Source organism: Petaurus breviceps, unplaced genomic scaffold (genome assembly GCF_028583685.1).
Source record: "Petaurus breviceps papuanus isolate PSGF00001 unplaced genomic scaffold, PetGlider_PUasm1.0 98, whole genome shotgun sequence".
NCBI lineage: Eukaryota > Metazoa > Chordata > Mammalia > Diprotodontia > Petauridae > Petaurus > Petaurus breviceps.
This window is the reverse complement of record NW_027187460.1, coordinates 51,580,119-51,589,789: the sequence shown is the minus strand read 5'-3', so window position 1 is coordinate 51,589,789 and position 9,671 is coordinate 51,580,119. Positions and strand designations below refer to the sequence as shown.

General features: G+C 36.6%; 1 non-coding gene across 1 annotated transcript; it reads left to right on the top strand.

Moving 5' to 3' along the window:
- The first annotated feature begins 1,757 nt into the window (after positions 1-1,757).
- LOC138156144 (U6 spliceosomal RNA) lies at positions 1,758-1,861 on the top strand. Its single transcript, XR_011167083.1, has one exon. It is a non-coding gene; the product is annotated as a U6 spliceosomal RNA (small nuclear RNA).
- Positions 1,862-9,671: the final 7,810 nt, after the last annotated feature.

Below are 9,671 nucleotides of genomic sequence, written 5' to 3'. Positions count from 1 at the left end.
ACTAAGACAAACAAATGAAAGGGAACAAGACAAATACCATTTCCTGAAGCTGGGGTAAAACAAGTAGAGGAGCCTCCCATTGATTTCATTCTTGGCACCCATACTATGGATTAACTATGATCTTCAATGTCTGGATGCAGCAGGAAGGAGAAATCAAAGGATGTTATACCCACCTATTTGATAGGGGACCAAGGATATCTCCACGTTAGGTTCTGAACATGCCCAGGTAAATCACCTTACATGGTAAAGCACTTAGGACAGTGCCTGGAACATAGTAGTCACTCAATAAATGACTGCCTCCTTTCTTTTTTCCCAATTGTTTATTATCTTGGAATATTCCTAGATTTATTACCCTCAGTAGCAAGTTGGTTGACTGTCAGCTACAGCCAAAAGTGATTTGTGAAGCCTGTTAATGAGGACAAATGGTGATAATATCAAACCGTCCCTGCCCAGCCTTTGAGGAGATAGTACCTCATATGAGCATTTTCCCCAGAGGACTTTACCTCTTTGAAACTTTCCTCAATTGACTCTACCTACCTCCAGCCTCACTGGCAGTCTTTGGCACTTACAAGTATAGTTTCACAATTTTACTTTACATGTGTCTCCATGCATACTTGATTTATATAGTTCTTCCTTTTTATGAGATCATCATGATGCTTTTCCACCTCGTCCCTATTAAATATTTAAGCACAAAGTGATGATGTCTTTTATTTCCTTAGTGATTCATTCATTTATCATTTACTATGTATTATAGCTATTGATGTCATCCCCCAAATATATAGTATGATCATGTCTTATTTAAACTATGTCCCCCAGTGCCTAGTATCAGTTTCTGTACACAAATTAATTTAATTCATTCATTTGTTCCCTTAGCAAGAAATTGCTAAGCATCTATCCTGATACAACAGAAAGAACACAGGATTTGGAGTCCTTTCCTGGCTTCAGACCAGGGCTTTGTCACTTATTACCTGTGTAACATTTACTTTTCTGGGCCTTGTATTCCTCATCTATAAAATGAAGGGTTAGTATAGATGGACTGTTTTTGGCTCCAATTCCTACACTCTATCTACTATGCACCCTACCTCTTTTCTCCCACATGTATGGTATGTGCCAAACAGCACTCATGAATTTGATCACTCATCTAGATGCCACATGGGCTCATCAGGATTCTACAGGACATGACTGTAGTTCTGTCTCATCCCCTTTTTTTAATTGATCCTCTCACCTGCCAACCCTCCAGTGTTAAATTTCCCATTTCTCAGAAGACTTCCAGTAGTCATGATCCTCAGCTCATGATATCATCAGCCTGGGCACAATTACAATCCCATAGGAAACCTAACCCTGAGAATTTCTCCCCTTGAGTTCTGCTCTTTGGATTCAAGCATCATGACCATGCTTACCACACTTTAATAGTTCATTTTAATACCTCAGGAATCTCTTGAGTTCTTTTTCGGTGTGGATAGTTCTTTAATTAATTCAGATGGAAAACCCTCTAGACTCTTTTTGAGAGTTGCTGAGCCCAGCAAATCCATCCCAAAGGCTAATCAGTGGATGAGTCTCTAAACTTCCTCAGGACTAATTTGCAGATAAAAGACATAGCTCATCCTCTATCCCATATTAAAAATCTTTTCAGCTTGTCCTCTGCTGGCATATCTTTTAATAATCCAGGTCATCATAACAAGGGATCAGAGCAGGAATTGAGGTGGAAGACAGTTTGATTCTTTGAGTCTTTATTTAAATTATTGCTCTAAATGAATATAAGCACTTAATTTGATACCATATGTACTTGAAACAATACAGAAAAGAGTAACATGGCCCCCTGTGTAAGAATGAAATGTAAAGTTATAAAATCCATATTTTTTAAAAGATAGATGAATAAGACAGATCAAACTTTCAGATCTTAAAAATATATTTTTCTACTTTTTTTATTTTACATTGGGACCTTGGAGTTGTTCTCTCTCTACCAGACATAGTTCAAATTAAACATGGGTGTTTTAAGTTAGGTATAAAAGAAAGACAAAACTTTTAAATATGAATAATTTTCCTTCAAGTATGTTTTTCTTTTCTTTTTAAATAATATTTTATTTTCCCCAATTATGTGTTAAAATAATATTTAACATTTTTTTAAGTTCCAAATTCTATCCATCCATCCTTCTCCTCCTCTCCTCTTTTCCTAAAATGGTAAGCAATCTGATATAGGTTATACATGTGCAATCATGTAAAACATTTCCACATTAGTCATTTTGTATAAGAAGACCCAAGCAAAAAAAAAATGAGAGAAAGGAGGAAAGAAAGAACAAAGGAAGGAAGAAAGGAAGGAAGGAAGGAAGGAAGGAAGGAAGGAAGGAAGGAAGGAAGGAAGGAAGGAAGGAAGGAAGGAAGGAAGGAAGAAAAGTGAAGATAGTATGCTTCAGATTGTATTCAGACAATATCAGTTCTTTATCAGGAGGCAAATAGCATGTACCTATACTATGTTTTAATCTAGAGTCCTTATTAGAGATATTCACTGTTAAATACAAGAATTCAATATCAATGCTCATTGGATCTATTTGAAAGTTCTATATTTCTTATTTGAATAGATGTAAACAGATCTCAGTCATAGGGCATCCAGAAAAAAGCTTTGACCTGGCCTGAAACAACTAGAGAGAGCGCAGAGGGAAGCTGACTTTTAATGAAATGGAATTCACGAAGAGAGGTTAGTGTGGGCAAGTGAGACAACTATGAGTTGTGGTAGTAAAAGATCTGTCGTAAAGACAAGGTCACTGGTGCTAATCAATGCTAGAGGTCTCTTAGCAAGCACAAGAAAGTGGGGACCCTAGGGCTTTATATATGAAAGGACAGGTATCATCAAATATCAGAATCCAATTCCACATAAATCAGATGTTCAAAGAAGAGACTACTAAAGCAAACGGTAGAGAGAAAAGGGGAAAATCAGAAACTGAAGGAGGCCTAGGTCAGAAGCATGGTGAAATTAAATGGATACTGAGAATGGGTCAATGATGAGATGAATAACCCAATGACAGGACCAGTTATTACCTTACTCTTTTTGATAGAAGATGGTTCCCTACCCATTCCAAAGTCAAAAAGGATCCATTATTCTTCTAGTTAGGAATTGCAGGTACTAAGGAAATAAATCAGAGTAGGTCCTTTTGATTTTATTCTGCATTGGAATTTAGAACCTAAAAAGTATAACACCTGCAAAATCTGTACATTTATCATTATATTTCCAAAGGAAAATAAATTTAACTATTGTAATATCAGTGATTTTATTAGTAATCTCCTTTTCACCTCCACATTGGCAACCACACGCATTCATGGCCATGTGGTAGAGAAAAAAAGGAGAGGCGCAATGCCTGCCAGTTTATAGAGGGACCAGTATCTACTAAGTGCTTCAACGTAACCTCTCCCAGTTTCACTGTAATCTCACCAGTCTCAGCAGTGACTCAAGTCCCAACGACTCCTACCTTGGTTTTCAGAGGGTTGCCAGGGTTGAGAAGTTTACAGCAATATAATATACAGCACACTGCCATCTGATACAGTGGAAGGTAAAATTCAAGTTAAAAAATGTTTTAGTTTTAAGAATTTTAGTTGCAGCAGTCTTTAAGGTACTATAGATTTTATTTGTTATAAAAAGGGAATATTATCATGGAATGTTTTACATGATTGCATGTGTATAATCTATATCAGATTGCTTAATGTATCAGAAAGGGAGGGGCATGGAGAGGAAGGCAGGGATAGAATTTGGAACTCAAAACTTAAAAAAAAAGAAAGTTAAAAATTATTTTTACATGTAGTTGGGAAAAATAAAATACTAAAAATGAAAAATGTATATTTTATGAAATCAATGTTTATTTTTAAATTGAGATGTTAGCATAAATGGTCACAGACTTTTAAGGAATTACTAGCAAAAAATGTTTTTCATGTTACCAATTTTTTTGTGTAATGCATTTTCTGGGTTATTTCATGGTTACTGTGCTAGGAAAAGTGCATATTATCAGAATTAATGTTTTGTTGTGAAGAATTATATGCAGAAAAGTATATTTTCAGTAATCTCTAGTGAAAGACTATAGTTTTTGGTAGTTGTGGGAACCTAATCCCCTATTTCCCATAGGTTCAGTGTATCAACATTTGTGTGTGTGTGTGTGTGTGTGTGTGTGTGTGTGTGCTGTTTTCTAGAAACATTATCTCTGTAAAAGTTGAGGATTGACTGTATCTGAGAAGTTGTGATGTAATTTAGGTTTTGTTTAACCGTTGATAGTGGGTAAAAAATCACTGCATTAAAAATGACAGTTACAATTACAATGGCAACTACACCCTGGTATTTTAATCTATTGCTTGATTATTTTTGGACTACAAAGCAGTCTTTCTTCATTTTTGTCCATAGTGAAAGTTGGACCGTTTATGAATATTCATTACTGGGGATTAAGCAGTATGTGGCCCATTTACACTTACTCCAAGTGTGGTCTATTGGAATGTTATGCAGGAAAATAATACAGGAGAGACTTCCTTTGGGATTATTCCAACACAAAATACATCAACATACTTCTTTTCAGTCTTTTCCTTCTGCTAGTTTTCTTGACATATAAAATATTCTTTCCCCACACAATTTCTGTTTCTTGTAACTTTCCACTTCCCCATCCCCCTCTTTGATTCCTTAATTCTGACAATAATCTGGAGCAGGCTGTTTTCCTCGTGTTCAGTCTCTAGGTCTGCAATCTTAGCCCTTGAGTCATATAGTTTCTGAAGCCTTTACTTTCTGTCTAGGACGTTAACAGTAATCAGGCATCCCCTCAAGACTTTCTTGGATACGTACCAAAAATACCTAAGTTTTTACTTTGTTATTAGTTTGAGGGAATTCCAGTCAAGCTAGCAAAAGCCTCTTAATTATGGCTGGCCACCCAACTGAGAATAACCACGCAGAACTCAAGTTTGGCAAGGTAGCATCTCTGGCTACAGTCTGTGTTTCCCATTTGTCACATCATAGATTTACAGCATTAACATTCCAAAATCACACCCCAAATTTTAATCTCATGGGTGAGTTTCTTAAGAGCATCAATCCGTGCTACTGATTCCTTTCTGTTGTACCTGATGGGAAATCTATAAAACCCTGAGAATCAAGGAAAATTTTAAAATGATCAAAATTAAAGGAAAATTTTAAAAGCTATTCTCCAAGTTCTACTTCACATAACAGACATAGTAATAAATGTTTTACTTTGTTTTAAATCTAGGAAATATAGGCCATGTCTGAGAGATAAATAATGTCCACAAGTCCCTTTATTTAATTTTCAATGTGTCTGCCATCTGAAATACCACTGTTTTTGTTACTAATAATCCCTTTATTTAATTTTCAACGTGTCTGCTATCTGAAATACCACTGTTTTTGTTACTAATAATAATTTATGTGGACATTAGGTTATTATTTTAGCAAAGCAGTCATATTGATGACACACATACACTACAAACTAATTGAAGGCATTCACATATATTACTACCTATTAGCCACCACCTGGATTTTCTAGATCTAAAACAAAACAAACCTTTATTAAACCATGTCTTACATGTGTAAGAGGGGGCATCCCAAGAGACTCTGGCAAAATCTGAAAGTCTGTAGGGGCTAAAGATAGAAACATTGAAATATAAAGGAGACAGCCTTTAGATACAAAACAGGTATTCTCCTCCCCAGACAGGGTGTGAGGCTTAAGCTGCTTAATTGTATTTGAACTTGTGTCAGACTAAATTCATACTTTTGTCCCTACTCACTCATCTGCATGAAATCCCCAGTGGAATATGGGAGGTGGAACTGATTGAATCAAAATTGATTACTCCATCATAAATGAATTAGAGAAATAAGGAAGAGATTGCTTTTCAGATGTATTCATATTGGAAGAGTTCAAGACCCAAAAAGCATAAGAGACGATCACAGTTGATGATATGGATGATTTTGATAACATAAAATTTTTAAAGTTTTGTACAAACACATCTAATATAGTTAAAATTAAAAGGAAAACAGATAACTGGGGAAAAAAATCTGATAAAGGCCTCATATCCAAGCTATCTAATGAACTGATTAAAATTTATACAACCAAGAATCATTACTCAATAGGTCACAGGATATGAACAGGCAGTTTTGAAAATAAGAAATCTACGCTATCACAACTATATGGAAAAAAAGGTTCCAAATCATTAATAATTAGGAAAATGTATTTAAAGTAACTCTGAGTTTCTACCTCATGCACATCAGATTGGCAAAGCTGACAAAACAGGATAATTGCCAAGGTTAGGGTAGCATGAGAAAACAGACATACAAATGTACTGTTGGTGGAGTTTTGAATTATTCCGGCCATTCTGGAAAGCAATTTGGAATTATGCCCCAAACCTTCTCTAAAATGTTCTTACCCTTTGAACCAGCAATATCACTACTAGGCCTGTTTCCCAAAGAAATTAAAGAAAGAGGAAAAGGACCCACATGTCCAAAATACAGCAGCTCTTTTTATGATAACTGAAAAAAAAAATGTGATACTCATCAGTTGGGGATGAACTGAAGAAATTGTACTGCTCTAATGTAAGAGAATAATGTTGTGTCATAATAAATGATGAAAGGAAAAATTTTATAGAAATCTGGGAAGACTTATATGAACAGATTCAGAATGGAGTAAGCAGAACCAGGAAAACAATTGCTGAAGATACTACCCAGACCAATTCAAGAACAGCTGAGCTTGGCAAAGACTCAACACAGCTACCAAGTATTGTGCTTGAATCAACACAGTAATATATTAGCCCATCCACCAGAAATATTGGGCCTGACCTCCTTGCAGTACCTCATTCAAGGTATTCCATCTCTAGACTTTGGTCATTTTCATTATCTGTTTCCCATGCCTAGAATACTCTTACTCTTCATCTCTACCTACTGGCTTTCCTGGCATCCTTTAAATTCCAGCTAAAATCCCACCTTCTACAGGAAGACTTTCCCGATACCTCTTAATGCTAGTGCTTTTATTCTATTGGTAAACTCCAATTTAGCCTCTATGTAATTTGTTTGCACATAGCTGTTTTCGGGTTATTTCTCCCATCAGATTGTGAATTTTTAAAGAATAGGAACTTTTTTTTTTAATCCTCAGTACATAGTACAAGGTCTACATAGTAGGTGCTTAATAAATGTTTGTTGACTTACTGGAAACTACAACCTAAGTCACATAAGTTCCCAAAACAATAGCACCCCCTGGGGGCTCTGGAATGATACAAGGAGGGGGATGGAGGGTTGTAATGGGAATGTAAATTTGAAGATCTTCCCTGCCCCTAGGCTAAAGTGCACCTGGAGCCTGGGGTGGGAGGCTTGTTTTTCAGTAGATACTTCTTGATTGGCCAGTGGGTCCAAAAGGTTGTTACATTCTCTGAGCCAGGAGAAGGCTATATAAGTCCTAATGTGTAGCTTTGTTTGGGGGCGCACTTTGAGAAGTGTTCTGTGATTTGATCTGGATTCTGGGAAGCCGTTGTCCAGAGCACCCTGCTTTGAAAAACCCAGATGTTGAAACCCAGATGTTGATTTGGTATAGATGTAATGGTTGGACGGTTTGGAAATCCGTCTACTTGATCTGTTTCTGTCTTGATAATTCTGTCTGTGTATTCTGAAGTTCGGGGTGGTGACCTTTTTCCCCTGAACTAGGTAAATGATACATATTTGACTGATTAAAGTAAGCTTGTTAACCCATTTTGAGTTGCTTTCCTTTATCAAAGCAGATCCAAGAACCAGTGTTGGCAGCAAACCCTGAGGACACTTGGGGTGCTTGCTGCTACAAGGGTAGGTGTAGAATTATGTAATGGCAAGGAAAGTAGTACTTTGCTCCTTGTTTCAGCTAATCAATTGTCTTTGAGCCTTGCCTTTGATTGTGTCAAGTCTATACATTGCGTTTCCCTTAATAGACTGAAGGGAGTTTGGAGAACTTCCCTCCTCTTAAGAGGCCTAAAGTCATCACACAGAGCCCACCTGTGGGATGAGCTTGCCAAAAGAGTGGAACAGGAAAAGTGGAACAGGAGGGGTGGAACAGGAAGGAGCAGAGCAGATAAAAGATTGAGCACAAGCTGGGACCAAGAAGAGCTAAGAGAAAGAATGTTTGTGATGTTGGCACTCTGTTGTTTTGTCTGTTATTCTATGTTGGTGTTACTTTGTCAGACAGAAGCATTCTGTCTGTTGATTTGTGTTGATTTCTCAGACAGAAAGTGAATTGCGATGATAGTGCCGGGAATGAGTGCAGATATTCTTGTAGCCTGTTGAGCTTTGTTTTCCTAGAAACAGAAACTGTGAAGAGCTTGGAGTGGAGCAGTCCCTGTGAGCTGTGAGATGGAACAGGAGCAGAGAGCTGCCTACCTGTGAATCTAGGAAACAGCTGAATCCAGACAAGAGCTGGGAGCATAGAAGAGGAGCCATCTAGTTTGGAAGTCAGCCTCGAGTTAAGATGAAAGGAGACTTTACTTGGGTATTCAGTGCTGACTGAGGATGTTGTGACTTACTGTCACATGGCCTTTGTACTTTTCCCACCCCTTAAGGATGATGGCTGGCCTTGATCAAGATGAAAAAAAGACTTTAAATGAGTACTTTATATTGATTGAGGAAATTGTGACTTATTGAATGATATGTTTTGTTTAAGACTATGCGGCCACCTTGGTAATAAATTGTTATGTTCTTGTGAATGTTGTGCTTTAGATTCTTGAATGTTTTGCTTTAATTTATTGCTGAATAAATAGAGAGCTCACTATACTATGCAATTATATCCTTAAAGTCATTCACAGCAGTAGTCCTCAGGAGAGCTGCTCATGATTGGCTTTACAAGGTAGTAGCCTCAGATGTGATTAGGGGGCACTGAATAAAAATAAGGGGGCAGTCAAAGGATAAGGAAAGAAGAGAAGACAATTAAAAAAAACTGTTCATACATGTTTCATCTGTTGCATAATAGAATTAAAATCATAATGATTATATTATTTTCCAAATAAACACACAGAATGCAAGTTACAACCAGTGGTTAAGTGGTCAAGTTCACCAACAGGTCTTAACAAGTAAGAGTTGGCAGGTGAGCATGTTGAGCATTGTCAGGAAGTACAGTATGTATTGGCAGGAGTATGCTTGTGTAGTAACTTGTTTAGAATACACCACTATACAGTTGCATGATGCAATATTGCATCATCAAAACTTTCAATGCAAATTTGCAATAATTTATTAAATTTAAGATGCATCATTTAAAAATATTTTATATATTTTTGAAATGAAGCAAATAAAAAAAAAAGATGTTAAAGGGTTAAAGAAAGTAGATTTCCAAGCAGGTACTGAGTAATTTTTTTTAAAGGGAGCAGTAGGCCAAAAAAGTTTGGGAACCTCTATCATAGGGGAAGCAACATCCCATTTTAACAGCAAAACAACCTCATCCATCACCATGCCCCATAGCAGATGTCCTGAGAATCCTCTGGAAAGAGAAAAAACACTATCTTGCCATTTTGAGGTTGTGAAATTGTCTTAGCTATATATGTTCCCAATGTATATGTTTCATTATAAATTTATTCCAGTCTCCCCCTCTTTAATAGAATCTTTATATTTATTAGAGAATGCATCCTTAGTGCTGAGTGAAATGCTCTGTAACTTTTTTTTTTACTCTATTAGAGTAAACATCTTTACTAAAGAG